The sequence below is a fragment of the Lithobates pipiens genome, unplaced genomic scaffold (assembly GCF_037356315.1).
Source record: "Lithobates pipiens isolate NorthernLeopardFrog02 unplaced genomic scaffold, aLitPip1_a1.2 Scaffold_19, whole genome shotgun sequence".
Classification (NCBI taxonomy): Eukaryota; Metazoa; Chordata; class Amphibia; order Anura; family Ranidae; genus Lithobates; species Lithobates pipiens.
Genome location: NW_027507764.1, coordinates 51928535 through 51949609, shown reverse-complemented (window position 1 = coordinate 51949609; position 21075 = coordinate 51928535). Strand labels below are relative to the sequence as shown.

The window sequence follows — 21075 nt, the reverse complement described above, 5'->3', positions numbered from 1 at the left end:
TTAAGGACCGCCTCGCGCCGATGTACGTCGGCAGAATGACACGGCTGGGCACAAGCACGTACAGGTATGTTGCCCTTTAAGTACCCAGCCGTGGGTCACGAGCGCGCCGCCGGCGGCGCACTCGCGACCCGGTCCTGAGCTCCGTGACCGTGGCCGAGGGACCCGATCGTCACCGTTGTCCCGCGATCGGGTCACAGAGCTGAAGAACGAGGAGAGGTAAGTGTAAACAAACCTCTCCTTGTGCTTCCTACTAAGGCTGTCACTGATCGTCTGTTCCCTGTTATAGGAATAGACGATCAGTGATGTCAGATACCAAGCCACGTCCCCTACAGTTAAAAAAAAACACACACACACTTAACCCCGACACTGCCCCCTAGTGGTTAACCCCTTCACTGCCAGTGACATTTTTACAGTAATCAGTGCATTTTTAATTGCACTGATTGCTGTATTAATGCCAATGGTCCCAAAAATGTGTCAAAATTGTCTGACGTGTCCGCCATAATGTCGCAGTCACAAAAAAAAAAAAAAAACGCTGATCACCGCCATTACTAGTAAAAAAAAAATTATTAATAAAAATGCTATAAAACTATACCCTTTTTTATAGACGCTATAACTTTTGTGCAAACCAATCAATAATCGCTTATTGCGATTTTTTTTTTTTTTTTTTTTTTACCAAAAAATACGTAGAAGAATACGTATCGGCCTAAACTGAGGAAAAATAACATTTTTTTATATATTTTTGGGGGATATTTATTATAGCAAAATGTAAAAAAAATAATGCGTTTTTTTTTCAAAATTGTCGCTCTTTTTTGTTTATAGCGCAAAAAATAAAAACCGCAGGGGTGATCAAATACCACCAAAAGAAAGTCTTTTGGATTGTAAACTCTCATGAGCAGGGGGCCCTCTGAATCCTCTTGTATTGAATTAAGTTTAAACTGTACCGTCTTCCTTCATTTTTGTAAATTGCTGCAAAAACTGCTGGACCTATATATGAGGGGTCTTCAAAAAGTTTCTGTACTTTTATACAGTGCCTTGAAAAATTATTCATATTCCACATTTTACCATGCTACAACCAAAAAACATAAATGTATTTTATTGGGATTTTATGCGACAGATCAACACAAAGTGGCACCTAATTGTGAAGTGGTAGGAAACTGATAAATGGTTTTAATTTTTCTTTACAAATAAATGTTAAAAAGTGTGGCGTGCATTTGTATTCAGCCCCCTTTACTGTGATACCCCTAACTAAAATCTAGTGGAACTAATTGAATTCAGAATTGAACTAATTAGAGCCCACCTCTGTGTAATTTAATCTCAGTATAAAAACAGCTGTTCTGTGAAGCCCTCAGAGGTCTGTTAGAGAACCCTTTTTTTTTTTAAATCAAATACTTTTTATAGATTTTTTCATTATACAACAAAAACTCCAAATCACACATATCCATTGCCCCCAAACCACACCCATCCAAACACAACTTCAGATACAACTCCAGAAAAAAAAAAAAAAAAAGCATCATAAAGGCCAAGGAACACACCAGACAGGTCAGGAATAAAGTTGTGGAGAAGTTTTAAGTAGGGTTAGGTTATAGAAAAATATCCCAAGCTTTGAACATCTCACAGAGCTCTGTTCAATCCATCATCCGAAAATGGAAAGAGTATGGCACAACTGCAAACCTACCAAGACATGGCCGTCCATCTAAACCGACAGGCCGGGCAAGGAGAGCATTCATCAGAGAAGGAGCCAAGAGGCCCATGGGAACTCTGGAGGAGCTGCAGAGATCCACAGCTCAGGAGGGAGAATCTGTCCACAGGACAACTATTAGTCGTGCTCTCCACAAATCTGGCCTTTATGGAAGAGTGGCAAGAAGAAAGACATTGTTGAAAGAAAGACGTAAGAAGTCCAGTTTGCAAGAAGCCATGTAGAAGATACAGCAAACGTGGAAGAAAAAAAAATTTAATGGCAGCAACTATGGAAATTCTTCTGTAATATTTTATTATAACATGACCATTAAAATGTGACAGCGGAAGCGTTTTGGCACTTAGCCTTGTTCACAGCACAGTCACCTTAGAAAAATTCAACATGTAAATAGTGGAAAAAATAAAAAGATAACGTGGAAGATGGTGCTCTGGTCAGATGAAAGTGTGAACTTTTTGGCCTAAAAGCAAAACGCTATGATGTGGCAGAAAACTAACACTGCACATCACCCAGAACATACCATCCGGACCGTGAAACATGGTGGTGGCAGCATCATGTGGTGGGGATGCTTTTCTTCAGCAGGGATGGGGAAGCTGGTCAGAGTTGATGGGAAGATGGATGGAGCCAAATACAGGGCAATCTTAGAAGAAAACCTGTTAGCCCTTGTACACACGGTCGCACATTCCGACGGAAAATGTCAGATCGGACCGTGTTGTCGGATAATCCAACTGTGTGTGGGCTCCATTGGACTGTTTCCATCTGAATATCCGATCCACAAAGTTTTAGAGCTGGGCTATAAAATTTTCCAACAACATGATCCGATCGGACTTAGTCCGATCGTTTGTAGAGAATTTCCGATCGGACAAAGTGCCACGCATGCTCAGATCAAATTACGAGACCAAAGCTATTGGCTACTAGCCTGAACCTAGTCCCGTCATAACGAAAACCCGTCATCGAGCTCTGATCGATCAGATTTTCCGACAACTTTGTCCGACCATGTGTATGCAACACCAGTTTCGGACAAAATCCGATGGATTTGGTTGTTGGAATGTCGACTGTGTGTACAAGGGCTTAGAGTGCAAAAGACTTGAGACTTGGGCGGAGGTTCACCTTCCAGCAGGACAACGACTCTAAACATACAGCCAGAACTACAATGGAATGGTTTAGATCAAAGCATATTCATGTGTTAGAATGGCCCAGTCAAAGTGAAGACCTAAATCCAATTGAGAATCTGTAGCAAGACTTGAAAATTGCTGTTCACAGACTCTCTACATCCAATCTGATAGAGCTTGAGATATTTTACCAAGATAAATGGGCAAAAATGTCACTCTCTAGATGTGCAAAGCTGGTAGAGAGATCCTCAAAAAAACTTGCAGCTGTAATTGCAGTGAAAGGCGGTTCTACAAAGTATTGACTCAGGGGGGCGCCATACAAATGTACCCCCCACACTTTTCACATATTTATTTGTTTATTTTGAAAACCATTTATTGTTGTCCTTCCACTTCACAATTATGTGCCAATTTGTGTTGGTCTATCATATAAAATCCCAATAAAATACATTTAAGTTTTTTGTTGTAACATGACAAAATGTGGACAATTTTAACCCTTTCATGACTAAGCCTATTTTTGTTTACAAGTTAAAATCCATATTTTTTTGCTAGAAAATTACTTGGAACCCCCAAACATTATATATATTTTTTTAGCTGAGACTCTAGAGAATAAAACGGTGATTGTTGCAACATTTTATGTCACATAGTATTTGTGCAGCAGTGTTTTAAACGCAACTTTATTGGAAAAGGGACACTTTCATGAATTTAAAAAAAATGAAACAGTAAAATTAGCCCAATTTTTTTGCATAATGTAAAAGATAATGTGACGCCGAGTAAATAGATACTAAACATGTCACACTTTATAATTGTACGCACTTGTGGAATGACAACAAACTACGGTACCTAAAAATCTCTAGGCGACGCTTTAAATTTTTTTTCCGGTTACCAGGTTAGCGTTACAGAGGAGGTCTAGTGCTAGAATTATTGCTCTCGCACTGACGATACCTCACATGTGTGATTTGAACACCGTTTACATATGCGAGCGCGACGTCCGTATGCGTTTTCTTTGCTGCGCGAGCTCGCGGCAACGGGGGACACTTTAAAAAAATAATTTTTTTCTTATTTATTTTTTTTATTTTAAAATTTATAAATTGTTTTTATTTTTTATTTTTTTTTATCACTTTTATTGCTGTCACAAGGAATGTAAACATCCCTTGTGACAGTAATAGGTGGTGACAGGTACTCCTTTATGGAGGGATCGGGGGGTCTAAAAGACCCCCAATCCCTCCCTTACACTTCAAAGTATTCAGATCGCCGTTTTCTGCAATTCTGAATACTGTATTTTTTTTTTTAATCGGCGCCATTGGCACCGGAGTAAACGGGAAGTGACGTCATGACGTCGCTTCCATGTTTACATCAAGGAGACTGAAATTAAGCCACCATGTCCCTAGCCGCCAGAAGCAGTGGTTTGTTCATCGGGGCTCCCGATTGAACGGGAGCCCTGGTAAGAGCGCGGGAGGGGGGACGTCCCCTCCCGCTCCTCCGGCGTAACAGACGAGCGGCTTTTAGCCACATTGGTTGTTATGGCTGGAAAGCCGATCGCCCGCTCTGAAAAACAGTATCGGGATGATGCCTGTAGCTGCGGGCATCATCCCGGTATAACCCCCGGAAGCAGAGTACGCACGTCTGCGTACGCTCGGCGGGAAGGGGTTTAAAGGTGTATGAATACTTTTTCATGGCACTGAATTTAAATGAATATTATTTTGTAAAGCACACATTTAATGTAACAAAGATATAAGATGTCAGTTTACAAATATATGAAACGGTAAGCGGTCTGGATAAAACTCAGGGTCTCCAAACTGCCTATGTAAAATATTCCCAGAGTAAACGCGTGCGTCCAATGCTACAGTCTTGCGTGTTTAATGATTCCTCGGGGCCTGTTACAGATCCTGAAACACTGACAACATCTGTTAAACAGCTTCTGTGGGTTTCCTCCCTGGAAGGGGAGCTATGGGGGGGGGGGGGGGTGTCTGATCAGCATGTCATGTAGTTTACATGTCATAGCTACATACCCTATGATTGTTCCAATAAAAAAAATGTTGGATGAACCCTCTGTACACTGCTATACATCTTGTCTAGCAAACTTTACATAAGAATAGGGATTTTTAGTTCACATATACTGCAATGCATGCGTAAGCTGGTCAACTGCATCAAAGTAATCTCTCCCTGGCCAGTCCCTACCAGGGGCGTAACTAGAAATCACAGGGCCCCATAGCATAATATTGTATGCCCCCCCCCCTGCAAACAGCCCTCCCCCCCACAGAAAAATGAACTGTACAAAACAGATGACAGTCTGCCTCTCATTCCCTTCCTGCCTCCTGTCTAGACTCCAGAGCCTTCTCATGTGCCGAAAACGATGTCCTTTCACCGGCGCGCCCGAGCGTTCTGCCCCGCCCACTCTGATCTCTGCTCCTGCCTCCTGCTGTATGCAGCTGTGTGTGTCGGGACACGGCCGGACTCGCGGGGCCTGGGAGGTAAACTTACATTCCTCATCCTTACCAGGACACTTTTTTTGTCGGTGGCTGGAGTGCTGTTAAAATTAGGGGGCTGACGTTTGTTTGTAAATGTGGCCTAGTGGGGAAAGAAAAATGTGGCATGCATGGGCGTGGTTTAATCGTAGTATTGGGCATGGCTTAAAGGGGCGTGACTCAAAGGGGTGTGGTTAGAGTCTGAGATGATGGAGGGAGAAAGAAAGAAAAAAAGAGAGAGAAATGGAGGGACAGCAGGCCCAGATCCTACACCACAACAGAAATGTGTATTCCAGAAAGTTTAACAATCAGCAGATAAAGATACTCCAAACATCTGATGTTGGCGCTTCAATCATCCCGACACCATCGTTGTTATGGTGTCAGGGTGATTGAAGCACATTATTTCTATTATTACATTGTAACATAAAATGAAATACTTCAACTCACCATAATTCAGAATCAGTGGGAGCCCCGAGTTTGTCACTTGCCACATGCCCTGCTATCAGATGCCATCAGGTGTCCCCAGCGGAGTGCCTCCTTACATCTCAGGTGTCCCCAGCGGAGTGCCTCCTTACATCTCAGGTGTCTCCAGCGGATTGTGTCCTTACATCTCAGGTGTCACTGTCCCCAACCAGCAGAGTGCTTCCTTACATCTCAGGTGTCACTGTCCCCAGCCAGCGGAGTGCTTCCATACATCTCAGGTGTCACTGTCCCCAGCCAGTGGAGTGCTTCCATACATCTCAGGTGTCACTGTCCCCAGCCAGCAGAGTGCTTCCTTACATCTCAGGTGTCACTGTCCCCAGCCAGTGGAGTGCTTCCATACATCTCAGGTGTCACTGTCCCCAGCCAGCAGAGTGCTTCCTTACATCTCAGGTGTCACTGTCCCCAGCCAGTGGAGTGCTTCCATACATCTCAGGTGTCACTGTCCCCAGCCAGCGGAGGGCCTCCTTACATCTCAGGTGTCACTGTCCCCAGCCAGCAGAGTGCTTCCTTACATCTCAGGTGTCACTGTCTCCAGCCAGCGGAGGGCCTCCTTACATCTCAGGTGTCCCCCCATTGGAGCCCTTCTATATCCTAACAGCAGTGTCTCCGCCGCCATTACTGTAGGCCGAGGGGGGACCAAAATAGAGGCGGGGCCGGCCACTCTCCACCCCTTTCCACAGCAGGTCACAGATGACAGACAGACCAGGGGCGGAAAAACAAACCTTTACAACCCCTTTAACAAACTAATATGAAACAAAACCTTATTTTATTATTAGTTGAACTGGATGGACTTGTGTCTTTTTTCAACAAGACTATGTCATGCACATCTCTGCTCCCTTTTATTAACTGGTTAAACCAAACACACCAATAATGGAGTATCGGTCAGTTGGCTTCCATAAGAACAGAGCCCCGTATGTAGAAAATTTGCACTAAAGCAATAAACCTGAAATTAATGAAATATTTCACAGTAATCCCAAATTCTCATGCTCCAGCTGCTTTTTTATCATATTTTAGAGCAAGTGCAAAATAATGCACAAGGCCAATTAGTTTGAATTGTGAATAAGAAAGAACAATATTAAATATGTTTATATTATAGCATTATACTGTCACCTGCTGGCAGGAGAGAGGACCTGCGCCTGTTTCTCCCTATAACCCTTGTCCTAGTCTTCGTTCATTTTAACACTTGTAGTCTACCCAAATGTGTTTTTCAGTAAAGCTTTGGATTCACATATTTTTATTCCCTAGGTTTTTATCAAGAAAAAAAAATGGAAAAAAACAATATGCATTTTCTTTCAAATTTTTTAAGCACAACATTTGTAGATACAAAAGGATTTTTTGAGTGGATTTCCTGGGTGCCCTCAATGTTGAAAACAAGGATTTTTTTTGTATATAAAAACATTTTAGATTTTTTTTTATTAAAGCGGTTCTTCACCCTAAAGGGGAAGTTCCGCTAGTATTATCCCTCCCCCCCTCCGGTGCCACAATCTGCACCTTTCAGGGGGGAGGGGGGTGCAGTTACCTGGATAATCCAGGTAACTGCACCCACTTCCGGCCAGACCGCCGCAGACCCCCGCATCGCTCCGCCCCCCCCCCCCCCCCCCCGTTGTGTTCTGGGAAACACACAGTTCCCAGAGACACAGCGGGGGACCATAAGAGAAGCGCAGCGCGACTCGCGCATGCGCAGTAGGGAACCGGGCAGTGAAGCCCTCATGCTTCACTTCCCGATTCCCTGACAGAGGATGGTGGCGGTGGCTGCAGCGAGACGAGCGATCGCTCGTCATCTGCCGCCGACATCGCTGGAACCTGGGACAGGTAAGTGTGATATTATTAAAAGTCAGCAGCTGCAATATTAGTAGCTGCTGGCTTTTAATATTTTTATTTTAGGTGAAGCTCCTCTTTAAGACAGAACAGACAATTTAAAAGTTTGTTATTGTCAAACAAACATAAATAAACATCAAATAAAACTTGTCTTAAGGTGCTCCATCAGACCAATAGGTTATCTTGTCGCACAGAGGGTGGCAGTATGGTGGTTATCCCAACATGTTTCGTCACGTTGGGCTTCCTCAGGGGATATATATTAATAACAAGAGGTATATCACTATGTAAGAAACAAAAACATAGTTTAAAGACAATTACATTGACAATTTCCAATAGTATAAAAAACAAACAAGATCAATATAACCGAGGTTCGAATAACATTTGCTATGTCAGATCACGTCACCACTCACCCGACTCAGCTGCCACAGTCTCACACCAAAATCCAAAGACGGGGTGGTAGACCAAACTAGAATATATGGTAGTACTCCATTAGTTATGAAGTAACAACTAATTAATTGAAACAGGACATAGATAATGATAAAGAAGAAGATAAAAACTAATAAGTGCCACACAGCGTGAAATTTCACCCCAAAATAATTATATATAGCACATACTCACAGCACAAGAGGTTGATATGCTAATGAGCCAAAGGTGGCGTGTGGAAGTTAAGACACTGATTGTCACAGATGGAGAGAAGAGGCAGGCAGTACGATGCTGAAAAAGCATTAGCCCGGGTTCACACTGGTGCATTTTAACACGCAATTTGACATATCAAATTGGCGGCAATTGCCGTCAATGGCACCGGCCTAATCGATGCGATGCCGCATTCGCGGCGCCGTCCTAATTTCAAAACGTTGTTTCTGTACTATGTCTGTGAAGTCGCGGCTGAAATCGGGACTGACACGCGGGAGTGAAATCGCATGAGTTCAGCTGAACTTCCACGGCTTCATTCCTGCAGCTCAGTGTGAACCTGGGCTAAGAGAAGGGCAAAGTGCAGCTCTCATTAAATGATTAGCAGTAAAATAGTAAATAGGAAATGTAATTAATGGATAATTACTGAAATATAAATCAGATAGCTACAGGCTGTGGTTGCATAAATCACAGACCAATAACCTGCTGCAAATCAGCTGTCCCCCTTATCAAGGGAGGTTTAAACAGATGGCAGCAGATATAACTATGAAAAAAAGTCAATACATTGTAAGTGAAGATAGAATAGATGCACTGATATACTAAAAGGCAAGTCACTTGTTTAATGTGATTCTTTTACCTTTCATAGGGCTGTGATGGAGTATGGTCACCCTTAGAGTCTAGACAGAGAGTCTAGTAAGCGTGCTTGCTTTATATGCAGGCTGCTCAGCCGGTGTTCTGCCGAGAACTGTCCCCCCCATCGGATAGTGTCCACCCGTACTGCGCAGGCGCAAGCACTTGCACAGTACGGAGGACAAGGAGACGCCGAAAGTCTCCAAAGATGAACGGCGCCTGCGCACTTAATAGTACCTTCTGCCCAGAGTCCAGGTTCAAGCCCCACCATCCAACTGGACATAGATGATGTAAAACAGCACTTCGTAATAGGGCCCCTCGCTACGCTTCAGGCACGGCCTCGCTGCGCTCGGCAAATTTTTATTCTAGCTCTATGTCCACTTGGATAGGGGGACTTGAACCTGGACTCAGTGCAGAAGGTACTATTAAGTGCGCAGGTGCCGCTCATCTTTGGAGACTTTCAGTGTCTCCATTGTCCTCCGTACTACGCGGACACTATCCGACGAGGGACAGTATTCGACAAGACACCAGCGCGTGAAGTCATCAGCTGATTGCAGATGTGCGGGGGCCTTTGCGCAGGTGCGAGGCACTGGGAACGGACTACTACGTTGTCCAAGGTGCACCGCGACCCATCGATAGAGGAGAGACGCAACTTTTTTTGTAGTTTGTGCAGCCCCATTTATTTACCCTAAAAAATAACCACCAACGTCTGCTGTTTATCAGGATATTGCATAAGTGTTTTTTTATTTTTTTTATTTTATGTAACACAGCAGACTGCAAAAGCTCAAAATGTATCATTTTAACTGGGAGTATAGCCTCGTATGATATAGTTTAGCTAAATATACTAAAGTACCATCATCCAAATGAATATAGAGAAAAAGGGTGAGGGTGGGTAAGTAGGGCAGTTGCTAAAGCTGACCATATACTTAGTCCACCACAACTATTGAGGCTGGGAATATCTTGGTACTGATGACTAACAACATTGTTAATATATATATATATATATATATATATATATATATATAAATTATATATAAAAATTGACATACAAAATACATAAAAAAAACAATTTGAAGAAGTTTTTTTCAAAAAACAAATACTCAGGGTTCCCCCAAGAGATATTTGTTGCTGAAGTATATCTCAAAATTGGCTTTTCCTCTACTAGTTTCGCTGTGCATTCACTGCTTCTTCAGGAGGAATACTCTATAAAACAAATACTTAAGAAAAGCACAAGTCAAATGCATTAGGCTCGGTTCACACAGGGGCGACTTGTCCAGGCGACTTCGCCGCCTGACAAGTCGCGCCCCGTTCTGTACTACAGAACCGTTCTAATAGGAGCGACTCAAGTCGCTCCGACTTAGAAAAAAGGTTCCTGTACTACTTTTGCGGCGACTTCGGGCGACTTGCATTGACTTCTATACAGAAGTCGTTTTGCAAGTCGCCGCTGAGGTCGCGGCAGGTCGCGGCGCTGCAAGTCGTGCCGCCTACTGTGTGAACCGAGCCTACACTAGATGATAGTATACAAACATAATCAAAAGCTCAAACTGAAAATTTGTTTTTCTTCTTCCCTTTTTCCGCATCCCTTGTTAGTGTAACATTAACTTGCATTGATGATGCTAAATGTTTAGCGTTTATGGTTGCTTTGTTTAGCTGAATACTTGATTGAAAAGTATTGCAGTATTGGTCACAGTATTGCTGGTTCCATTTTTCATAAAATGTGATTGGAAGATAGCAATAGACAAGGTGTCTCCAAACCCTACAGTACAGTACAAAGCTCACATTGTACAATTTACAAATATTTGAAGGTAAAAAAAACTACGTGGATGAGTCCCTTTACATCAGGGTCCCATCACAGTGCCCCTTACACCCCACCAGAGTTCCCCTTACTTCAGGATCCCCATCAATGTCCCCCTTTAGATCAGAATCCCTATCAGGGTCCCTTTTTACATCAGTGTCCCCATCAAAGTCCTCCTGATATCCGAGTGCTCCTTACTGATTCCCCTTTACATCAGAGTCCTAATCGGAGTCTTCACTTACTTCTTAGTCCTCTGATATCAGTGTCAGCATCAGAGTACTCCTACCACTGTAAGGCTTAGCAAGAGTCTTTAACAGTTCTTAACACAAAGCGTAACAGTTAAACTTAAACTTCCACTACAATCACTCCTTGTAATTACAATGCAGCCGACGCGCCACATCACTGTGAGATCCTCGCTCGGCGCTTGGGCAGGCGGCTCTCCTCTCCCACTCTGGCTGCCTGCCTGTCTGCTGTGATGATGATGGGTGCACCGCACACCATGGCTGAGCTGAGCTGCTGAAAAACACATGAAGTCTGTCTCCTGGTCAGGTAGGTAGGTCAGTGTATGTATGTCAGGTAGGTCAGTATATGTATGTCAGGTAGGTAAGTCAGTGTATGTATGTCAGGTAGGTCAGTGTATGCATGTCACTACCGTCAGTCTATGTATGTCAGGTAGGTAGGTCAGTTTATGAATGTCACTACCATCAGTGTATGTCAGGTAGGTAGGTCAGTGTGTCAGGCAGGTGAGTTTAGCAGTCAGCATTGATGGTCACTGGTAAGGTAAGCCAGGCAGCAACCAAAAAGTTAGCTTACCCCCCGCCACACAAGAATATATAAATACAACCGCGCTTAGGCAAAGAAGGGCAATAGGTGTGCAGCCTACCCTACTGGGTCCCCCTAGAGGGACTAAAGTGTAAGAGAATAGAAATAACAATAATCCTGCGCTCCCTATATATTGAGAAACAACAGTCCTGTCAAATAAATGTACTGAATAGTGATGTGGCTATCAAAATAAATATATTGTTTTTTGGCACTGTATGAGTATAACGGCTTATTATTACATTGGTAATGTGTGCTATGCCACATATAGTACAGACATTACACTTATAACACATGTACATTGTAGCAACTAAGGAGTGTAGCACTTTTGTTTTTCACAGTATATTTATTTTGATAGCCACATCACTATTCAACTATTCAGTTTATTTATTTTGATAGCCACATCGCTATTCAGTATATTTATTTGACAGGACTGTTGGTTCTCAATATATAGGGAGCGCAGGATTACTCTTATTTCTATTCCCCCCGCCATACAACCCCACCGCCCAGCCAAAAAACCCTGCACCACTACAAACCACACCCCCCAGCCGACCTTGGACTTTGGGCTGATCTTTTTGACACCTAACAATGCCCCTGATCTGACCTTGCTGTGCCCTTCTCATATCTAATGCCACCAGGTACCCGGCCACCTAGCGGCAGAAGAGAGAAATGCAGCAATTAAACACTTGGTTTGAATTCAATTGATTCTCAACAATTAGCCAAGGTAGCTATACCTGGCAGGTAAATTTAGGAGCAACCCTGCCTAAATACCAGGGTGCTACATCTGTGAAATCTCCCTGCCAAAGGGCGGACAGCAGGATGGTGCTACTGTCATACACAACCTTTCCTGGCACCAGGTGGCTTGGGGTTAGCCACCTCTGGGCCAGTCCCTGCAGAGCGGACAGAATATCTGCCAAGTTGTGGCTCCTTTCCCCTATGCATGTCAGCTGAAAAACAGTATGGCAGCCGCTTGGTCACTTGGGGGGGGGGAACTGGTGGTTTTGAGGATGATTTATCAGAAGGCATTGATGAGGCACAAGTGTCATGACGTGAAAGAAATGTCACTATGTGACCTTTCAAATAAAGTTGAAAAAAAAAAAACGTGCATGGAACTGCCCCCTGTCAAAGTTGGCACTGCACTAGCCTGCAAGGTAAAACACAGAATTATACCATGTAGTCTAGTGTGAACGGAACCTGAATGTTCGGCCAAACACATAACGTTTGGGCCACACGTGAACCTCATCACCACTTGTGTCCTAGGAGGGCGGATGACTTTTCTCAGCTCCACTGATTAAAGACAAAGGTCTCATAAATTATGGTTGCAAATGCATCTAGAAAAATAATTCACAAAAGGAAATGATTTATACGCTCTGTCTATGGCCAAGCATAGAATACAAAAAAAATACTCATACCCAACCTCCTATCTATAAAACCAACCTTAATTGCATGGACACATATTCTTTCCAAATCTAATAAAGAAATTCCTTGTACTAAAGTACCAACTCCGACAATAGTAGAATAAAAATATCAACAAGTGATTGGGTAAAGCAAGGATTTCAAACCTACCAATATCTACCAGATCATCTCAAAAACAGTCGAAAATTAAAAAGAACAATCACTTAAAAAAATTAAAACTAGAAGACATAACCATTCCCACGATAATCTGGGAATACTTAACAGATAACCTTCTAAATAAAAAATAAATAAAATAATATTTTATAACCTCCTTTCATCCATCTCTACAAATGGGAAAAATCCCAACATGTTGAAATGGGAGAAAGACCTCTCACAAACATTCTCTTGGGAACAATGGAAAAAAAAGCTATAACAACAATAACTAAAACATCTTCTTGCATTGAACATTGGAACATTTCTCAAAAAATCCTTATTAGGTGGTATCTGACCCCATATACCGTAATGATCGGCGTATAACGCGCGTCGGCGTATAACACGCACCCCAAGTTTGGGAGGACATTTTAAGGGAAAAAAACTTTTAGGAGGGAAGTTTAAGGAAAAAAACATACATTTAAATGTCCATCTGCAGCCTTGCCCAGTGTCTATCTGCAGCCTTGCCCAGTGCCTTTGCAGCCTTGCCCAGTGCCTTTGTAGCCTTGCCCAGTGCCTTTGTAGCCTTGCCCAGTGCCTTTGCAGCCTTGCCCAGTGCCTTTGAAACATTGCCCAGTGCCTTTGCAGCCTTGCCCAGTGCCTTTGCAGCATTGCCCAGTGCCTTTGCAGCCTTGCCCAGTGCTTTTGCAGCATTTAAAATTGGCGCCGATCTCTGCTGACTGAGCGGAGAGGAGCGAGCGGAGCTGAGATACACAAAGCCGAGTGTACTTTGGCTAGACTAGGCTCTGCTCACAGTCCCGCCCATCTCCCCTGATTATGAGAGGAGAGGAGCGAGCTCCGCCGACACACAGAAAGCCAAGTGTACTTGGGCTAGACACGGCTCTGCTCACAGTCAGGGGGCGGGACTGCGAGAGGAGCCGAGTCTAGCCGAGGTACACCCGGCTTTCTGTATGTCGCCGGAGCTCGCTCCTCTCGCAATCAGTGGAGGTGGGCGGGACTGCGAGAGGAGCTGAGTCTAGCCGAAGTACACTCGGCTTTGTGTATCTCGGCTCCACTCACTCCTTTCCTCACAATCAGCAGGGGGTCAGTGTATAACACGCAACCACGATTTTCCCCCAATTTTAAGGGCAAAAAAGTGTGTGTTATATGACAATAAATATGGTAGATTGGCAAAGATATTCCCCTCCATATCGCCATTATGTCGTAGGTGCAATGAGACTTCAGGTAACCTACACCATACACTATGGGCCTGCAAAAATGTAACAAGTTTCTGGAACGCTATCTCCTCTTTTATAGCAGACCTCACAGGCATGTTAATAGATTTGACACCAGAAATGGCCTTACTAGGAATAAATCTGGATAGATACCCTCTATGTTTTAGGACAATAGTAACACATACTCTGGTAGTGGCAAGGCTAACCATCACAAGCATGTGGAAATCTACAGATTACTTTACAGGTCAGATTACTTTAATACAGGACTTTGTCAAAAACCTATGTACTATTTTTATTTATTATTGACACTCTTTTGAGTGAATGAGTAGGGGTACAATGTACCCCATACTCATTCACATGGGGGGGGGGCTGGGATCTGGGGCCCCCTTGTTAAAGGGGGCTTCCAGATTCCAATAAGCTCCCTGCCTCCAGACCCCCGCAACCACCTCCCAGGGTTTTTGGGAAGAGGTCCTTGTCCCCATCAAAATGGGGGCAAGGTGCTTTGGTGGGGGGTGCAGAGTTGAAGGCATGTGACCTGGTATGGTCCAGGAGGAGGGGGCGCTCACTCAGCACCCCCACCCCTTTCCTGACCTGCCAGGCTGCGTGCTCGGATAAGGGTCTGGTATGGATTTTTTTTTTGTAATTCCTTTATTAAATGCAAGAAAAAATAACAGAAGCATGGAGAACATTGATAGAGCATGTACAATTCTAAAACAAAAAAGACATAGGTGGGAAATACAGTAAACAGTCCCGAACTTAGGCCTAAACAAACTTGTAGGCGCTCCCTAACTGGGAGCGAGATTCTACTCCAAGATCTCCAATACCAATCAAGCAATTCAGGCCAAGTGAGCAGTAATCGCTGCCTGACCATGCATTGCAGTAATATGTGCAAGTTTTTATTCAATAGAGAGGGAAGGGGAGAGGGAGGAGCGATGGGCCGCACCTCGAGCGATCAGGGCTTACATTATCGGTGACAAGCAGATTCCGGGGAGGCCCACCACCCATCCACATCCTCAAAAACTAACAGATGATGTCTGATAAAAACCAGAAGGAATGAAAAAAAAAGGGGGGGTATAGGGAAGGGGACTACAAGGGTGGGAAGGGGGAGAGGGGGCTGAGGGAAGAAGGGAGAGGAGCCAGAAGATAAAGAAAAGCGGGTATAAGCAAGAGAAGGAGACTTCAAGAGGGTTATTGAAAGAAGACAAAGCACAGAAATGAGCAGGATAGTGACCGTGGGCGTCACCCAGTCGCAGAGGGGGGGGGGGGGGGGCGAGAATCCAGAGAACAAGGACCCTCCCTCATCGGGCAACTGGTGCCACCACCCGGAGGTATGCTTCAGTGTAAGTGAAATGCTGCCATGGTCTCCATGTCTCTCGAAAGGCCTCCTCCCTGTTGTACAGCGTCGCCGTGAGGTCTTCCATATCTCTCAGTTCGTTCACCTTAGAGAACCATAGAGACTTAGCCGGCGGGTTCTCCGATCTCCAGCACAAAGGGATGCAGGCCTTCGCTGCATTCAGCAACTGAATGGTTAAAGAGTTCCTGTACTTTTTGATGGGTCGCTCCGTCAGGTGCAGCAAACAGGCCGCAGGGTTCCCCTCCGGGGAAGCACCGGTCAGGTGGCCAATCGTGCCAGTCACCTCGCGCCAGAAGGGTGCCAGTTTGGGGCAGGCCCAGAAGACATGCAACATTGTTCCCTCTGCATCCCCACAACGCCAGCAACGGTCAGGCACCTGTGGGAAGATGCGGTGGAGCACGGATGGAACCCTATACCACCTGGTTGTAATTTTGTAGCACGTCTCCTGGACTCGGGTGGCCATAGAGGATTTCTGCGCAAAGTGGAGGATTTTTTTCTGCTGATCCGGGGTAAAGTGGGTGCGGAGCTCCGCCTCCCACTTAGCCACGAAAGGGGGGACATACCCCTCTGCCAGACGGGTCAGGGCAGAGTAAATAAGCGAGAGGCAGTGCTGCACCGGTTCCCCCCGATGGCAGATCTGCTCCAGCTCCGTGAGGGGGCGGGAAATGCCCGGCGTCCGCAAACATTTGCGCAGGAAATTCTGTAGTTGTAGACCGCTCCAAAAATCCAGTGGAGGGTCCGCTGCCAGCGTCCCCGCCTCTGGAGTGAGCCGACCATCCGGGCCTATAAAGTCGCATAACCGCCGCCTGTCGCCCATCTGCAGACGTTGGAAGCAGGGACTCTCTGGTATTGATTTTGAGGGGACCTCATGATGTTTCATTTTTTTTTTTTCATTTTTGCATGGGGTTTCCCTTCAAGATCCATACCAGACGCAAAGGGCCTGGTGTGGAATTAGGGGGGATCCCCACGGCAGTTTTATATATTATTTTTTTGGCATGGAGTTTCCCTTCAAGATCCTCAGAGCAAAAGTCGCATGCCACAAGTTGGATCAGTTAAGATGATGAATCCGACTTTGATCTTACTTCAATGATATTGAATAGGCTGAAGTCGGACCAAAGTAGTGCAGGAACCTTTTTCAAAGTTGGACTGACACAAGTCGGACCAGTTAGGACGGCTCTTATAGGGAACCATTGATTTATACATGTCATGAGACATGAGCTCCCAAAGTCGGAGCGTATGTCGTACCCGTGTGAACCCGGCCTTAGCAAAAGTATGTAGGCATAGGCCACACCCCCCTACCACACCCCATTAAAGAAGAATTATATTTAAAAAAAATTAAAAAAGATTAGTTAACCACTTCCAGACCATAGCTGAAAGATGGCTACAGTGCGGCCGGCTTATTCTGGGTGGACGTCCGGCGACCCGGCGCATCACAGATTGCGGTAAATGGCCGCTTGTATCGGCCATTTACCACATGATCGCTCCATCAAATGATGGAACGATCACTTGTAACCTCACTGATAACCTCCCTCCCCTCTCTGTACCGATCTGTACAGTGTGAGGGGAGAGGGGGAGAGATCGTTTTTAGCAGTGCTGTGGGCTGGATCTGTAGTGCCCACAGTGCTGCTCTGTGCCCATACTGTGCAATACTCTGCAGTAATGTGCAATACTCTGCCAGTACTCTGCAATAATGTGCAATACTCTGCAATAATGTGCAATACTCTGCAATAATGTGCAATACTCTTCCAATACTCTGCAATAATGTGCAATACTCTGCCAGTACTCTGCAATAATGTGCAATACTCTGCCAGTACTCTGCAATAATGTGCAATACTCTTCCAATACTCTGCAATAATGTGCAATACTCTGCCAATACTCTTTCGATACTCTGCAATAATGTGCAATACTCTGCCAATACTCTTTCGATACTCTGCAATAATGTGCAATACTCTGCAATAATGTGCAATACTCTTCCAATACTCTGCGATAATGTGCAATACTCTTCCAATACTCTGCGATAATGTGCAATACTCTTCCAATACTCTGCGATAATGTGAAATACTCTGCGATAATGTGCAATATTCTGCGATACTGATCCAATACTCTGCAATAATGTGCAATACTCTGCCAGTACTCTGCAATAATGTGCAATACTCTTCCAATACTCTGCAATAATGTGCAATACTCTGCCAATACTCTTTCGATACTCTGCAATAATGTGCAATACTCTGCAATAATGTGCAATACTCTTCCAATACTCTGCGATAATGTGCAATACTCTTCCAATACTCTGCGATAATGTGAAATACTCTGCGATAATGTGCAATATTCTGCGATACTGATCCAATACTCTGCAATAATGTGCAATACTCTGCAATAATGTGCAATACTCTGGCAATACCCTGCAATACTCGCCAATACTCTGCCAATACTCTCCAATAAATTTTAACAGAAACTTTTTTGTTTTGTTTTTTACCGAATTTTCCATCTTTTTTGATTCATAGCGCAAAAAAAAAAAAAACCCAGTGGTGATTAAATACCACCAAAAGAAAGCTCTATTTGTGAGAAAAAAAAGGCCAAAAATGTCATATGTGTACAGTGTTGCATGATTGAGTAGTTGTCATTCAAAGTGTGAGAGCACCGAAAGCTGAAAATTGGTCTGGGCAGGAGGGGGGTTTAAGTGCCCAGTGGTCAAGTGGTTAAAGTCACAAGTTGCTGTTTTTTCCCACTACTATTCCTTTATATTGGCTTTGGAATTTACAAATGCAGCAATTTAGAAATCAGATGAAAGGTTTAGCACTGGAAAACACTTTTTGAAAGATAAAAAATGCATTTTATATACATCTATATAGATCAGACCAAAATGAGGGAGAAATGAGGAGGAAAGAGGGACAGAGGGACATTGCTCCAAATCAGGGACAGTAGGGAGCTATGGGCCAATCATGTTGCTCGTGGTTGTGGCAAATTATGAATTGCTGGTTGTCAGAAATAAGAAATGTAAATAAGCTGTGGCGCGCACATTTCAAGGTTAAAAACGGGCATTGAGGGGGCAACATAAGACCTTCAAGTTGCCCTCTGAAAAGCAATCCACTGTGAATCACTTTTCAGAGGAAAGGGCTTTTGGAAATGTGAATGAGCCCTCAGTGAGTGGTGGAGTATTTTCCATTGCCAATGGCATCTGTCTCTGCACTGTTCTGTCTCTATAGATGCTGGGGAGGGGGAGGGGAGCAGCACAGAAGAGCCTGAGAGGGGGGAGATGGGCGGGGCACGATGATGACCATTCCCCCCAGCAGCATAGCTCACGCCCCATACACCCATTTCCGTACACCGTCCGACCTGCCGCTGCCGGCGTGGTGACGTAGTTCCGGATCACAGGTCAGATGATATGTGAGAGAGGTGTGGGTACGCGGCTCTGACACTTGGCGGGGGTCCCGCTCTGTCATCTGCCGATTCACTGACAGGTAATGGGAGCGCCGGGCATGCTGGGGAGAAGAGTACGGAGCGTTCTCCTGGGTGTATGAAGTGCAGAGAGCCCCCTACACCTGTCTGTCTGTGTGTGTATATGGGGGGTGAATTCTCTCACACCCGGACACCACAGGCTCATTGTAACCAGGAGAGCTCTGTCCTAGAAGTCTCTACATTTCCTTCCTCCGCTTCACTGCTCCCCCCACCGCTTCACATATTCCCCCCCCCGCCAAACACAATGGTCTATCCGCCCTATAGAGAAGTGTGATCCAGGAAGAGACCATTGTGTGTTTGGGGTGGGGTGGGGGGTGGCAGATATATACACACAGAAAGGTAAGAAGTGTCCGAGGAGTGGTGAGGAGGGGCAGGAGGACACCCCACCCCGGAGACCGGGGGAGGGGATGCAATATATTAAAGCTTTACTCTAGAAAAGAATATGAACCACCCTCTCTTCTCCTAAACATCCCTAACCCATTCCTCCTCCTCCTCCTCCTTCTCCTCCTATTATTCTATCCCATCCGTCCTCCCAATCCCTCTAACCAGTCCCCTCCCTTCAAATCTAACCCATCTCTTAATATCCTGTCCCCCTCTCTTCAAATCCTCCCTCCTCTGACCCATCCCCCTCCCTTCAAATCCCCCCTGACCCGTCGTCCTCCCTTCATATACCATCCCCCAATCCACCCTGCCCCCTCTTCAAATCCTCCCCCTAACCCATCCCCCCTCCCTTTAGATCCTCCCCTGACTAGACCCCCCTACCTCCAATCCATCATCCTCCCTTCAAATCCCATCCCTCCAATCCACCCTGCCCCCACCCTTCAAATCCTTCTCCTCTGACCCATCCCCCTCCCTTCAAATCCTTCCCCTCTGACCCATCCTCCTCCCTTCAAATCCCTCCCTTCAAATCTCCCTCCCCTCTGACCCCATCCCCCTCCCTTCAAATCCCCCCTAACCCCACCCCCCTCACTTCAAATCCCCACCTAACCCCATCCCCCTCCCTTCAAACCCCCCCCCTAACCCCATCCCCCTTTCTTCAAATCCCCCCTAACCCCCATCCCCCTCACTTCAAATCCCCCCCTAACCCCATCCCCCTCCCTTCAAATCCCCCCCAACCCCATCCCCCTCCCTTCAAATCCCCCCCTAACCCCATCCCCCTCCCTTCAAATCCCCCCTAACCCCATCCCCCTCCCTTCAAATCCCCCCTAACCCCATCCCCCTCACTTCAAATCCCCCCTAACCCCATCCCCCTCCCTTCAAATCCCCCCCTAACCCCATCCCCCTCCCTTCAAATCCCCCCCTAACCCCATCCCCCTCCCTTCAAATCCCCCCTGACCCCACCCCCCTCCCTTCAAATCCCCCCAGACCCCATCCCCCTCCCTTCAAATCCCCCCTGACCCCATCCCCCTCCCTTCAAATCCCCCCTGACCCCATCCCCCTCCCTTCAAATCCCCCCCTGACCCCATCCCCCTCCCTTCAAATCCCCCCCTGACCCCATCCCCCTCCCTTCAAATCCCCCCCTGACCCCATCCCTCTCCCTTCAAATCCCCCCTGACCCCATCCCCCTCCCTTCAAATCCCCCCTGACCCCACCCCCCTCCCTTCAAATCCCCCCCCTGACCCCATCCCCCTCCCTTCAAATCCCCCCCTGACCCCATCCCCCCTCCCTTCAAATCCCCCCCTGACCCCATCCCCCCTCCCTTCAAATCCCCCCCTGACCCCATCCCCCTCCCTTCAAATCCCCCCCTGACCCCATCCCCCTCCCTTCAAATCCCCCCTGACCCCACCCCTCTCCCTTCAAATCCCCCCCTGACCCCATCCCCCTCCCTTCAAATCCCTCCCCTTTTACCCATACCCCTCTTTTCAAATCCTTACCCTCTGACCCATCCCCCTCCCTCCAAATCCCTCCCCTTTGACCCATCCCCCTCTTCAAATCCCTCCCCTTTGACCCATCCCCCTCTTCAAATCCCTCCCCTCTGACCCATCCTTCTGCTTTCAACCCCCCCCCTTCTGACCTGTCCCTCTCCCTTCAAATTCC

General features: G+C 45.8%; 1 protein-coding gene across 3 annotated transcripts in view; it reads left to right on the top strand.

Moving 5' to 3' along the window:
* Positions 1 to 5144: 5144 nt before the first annotated feature.
* MIOS (meiosis regulator for oocyte development) overlaps positions 5145 to 21075 on the top strand; it is a 48529-nt gene continuing 32598 nt past the window's right edge. The window contains exon 1 of one of the 3 annotated variants that reach the window (XM_077490735.1): positions 5145 to 5276. The gene's annotated coding sequence lies outside the window, so the exon portion shown is untranslated. Of the gene's footprint in view, positions 5277 to 18904; positions 19041 to 21075 lie in introns of those variants that run through there. The other 2 variants (XM_077490734.1, XM_077490733.1) reach the window with 2 other exon arrangements.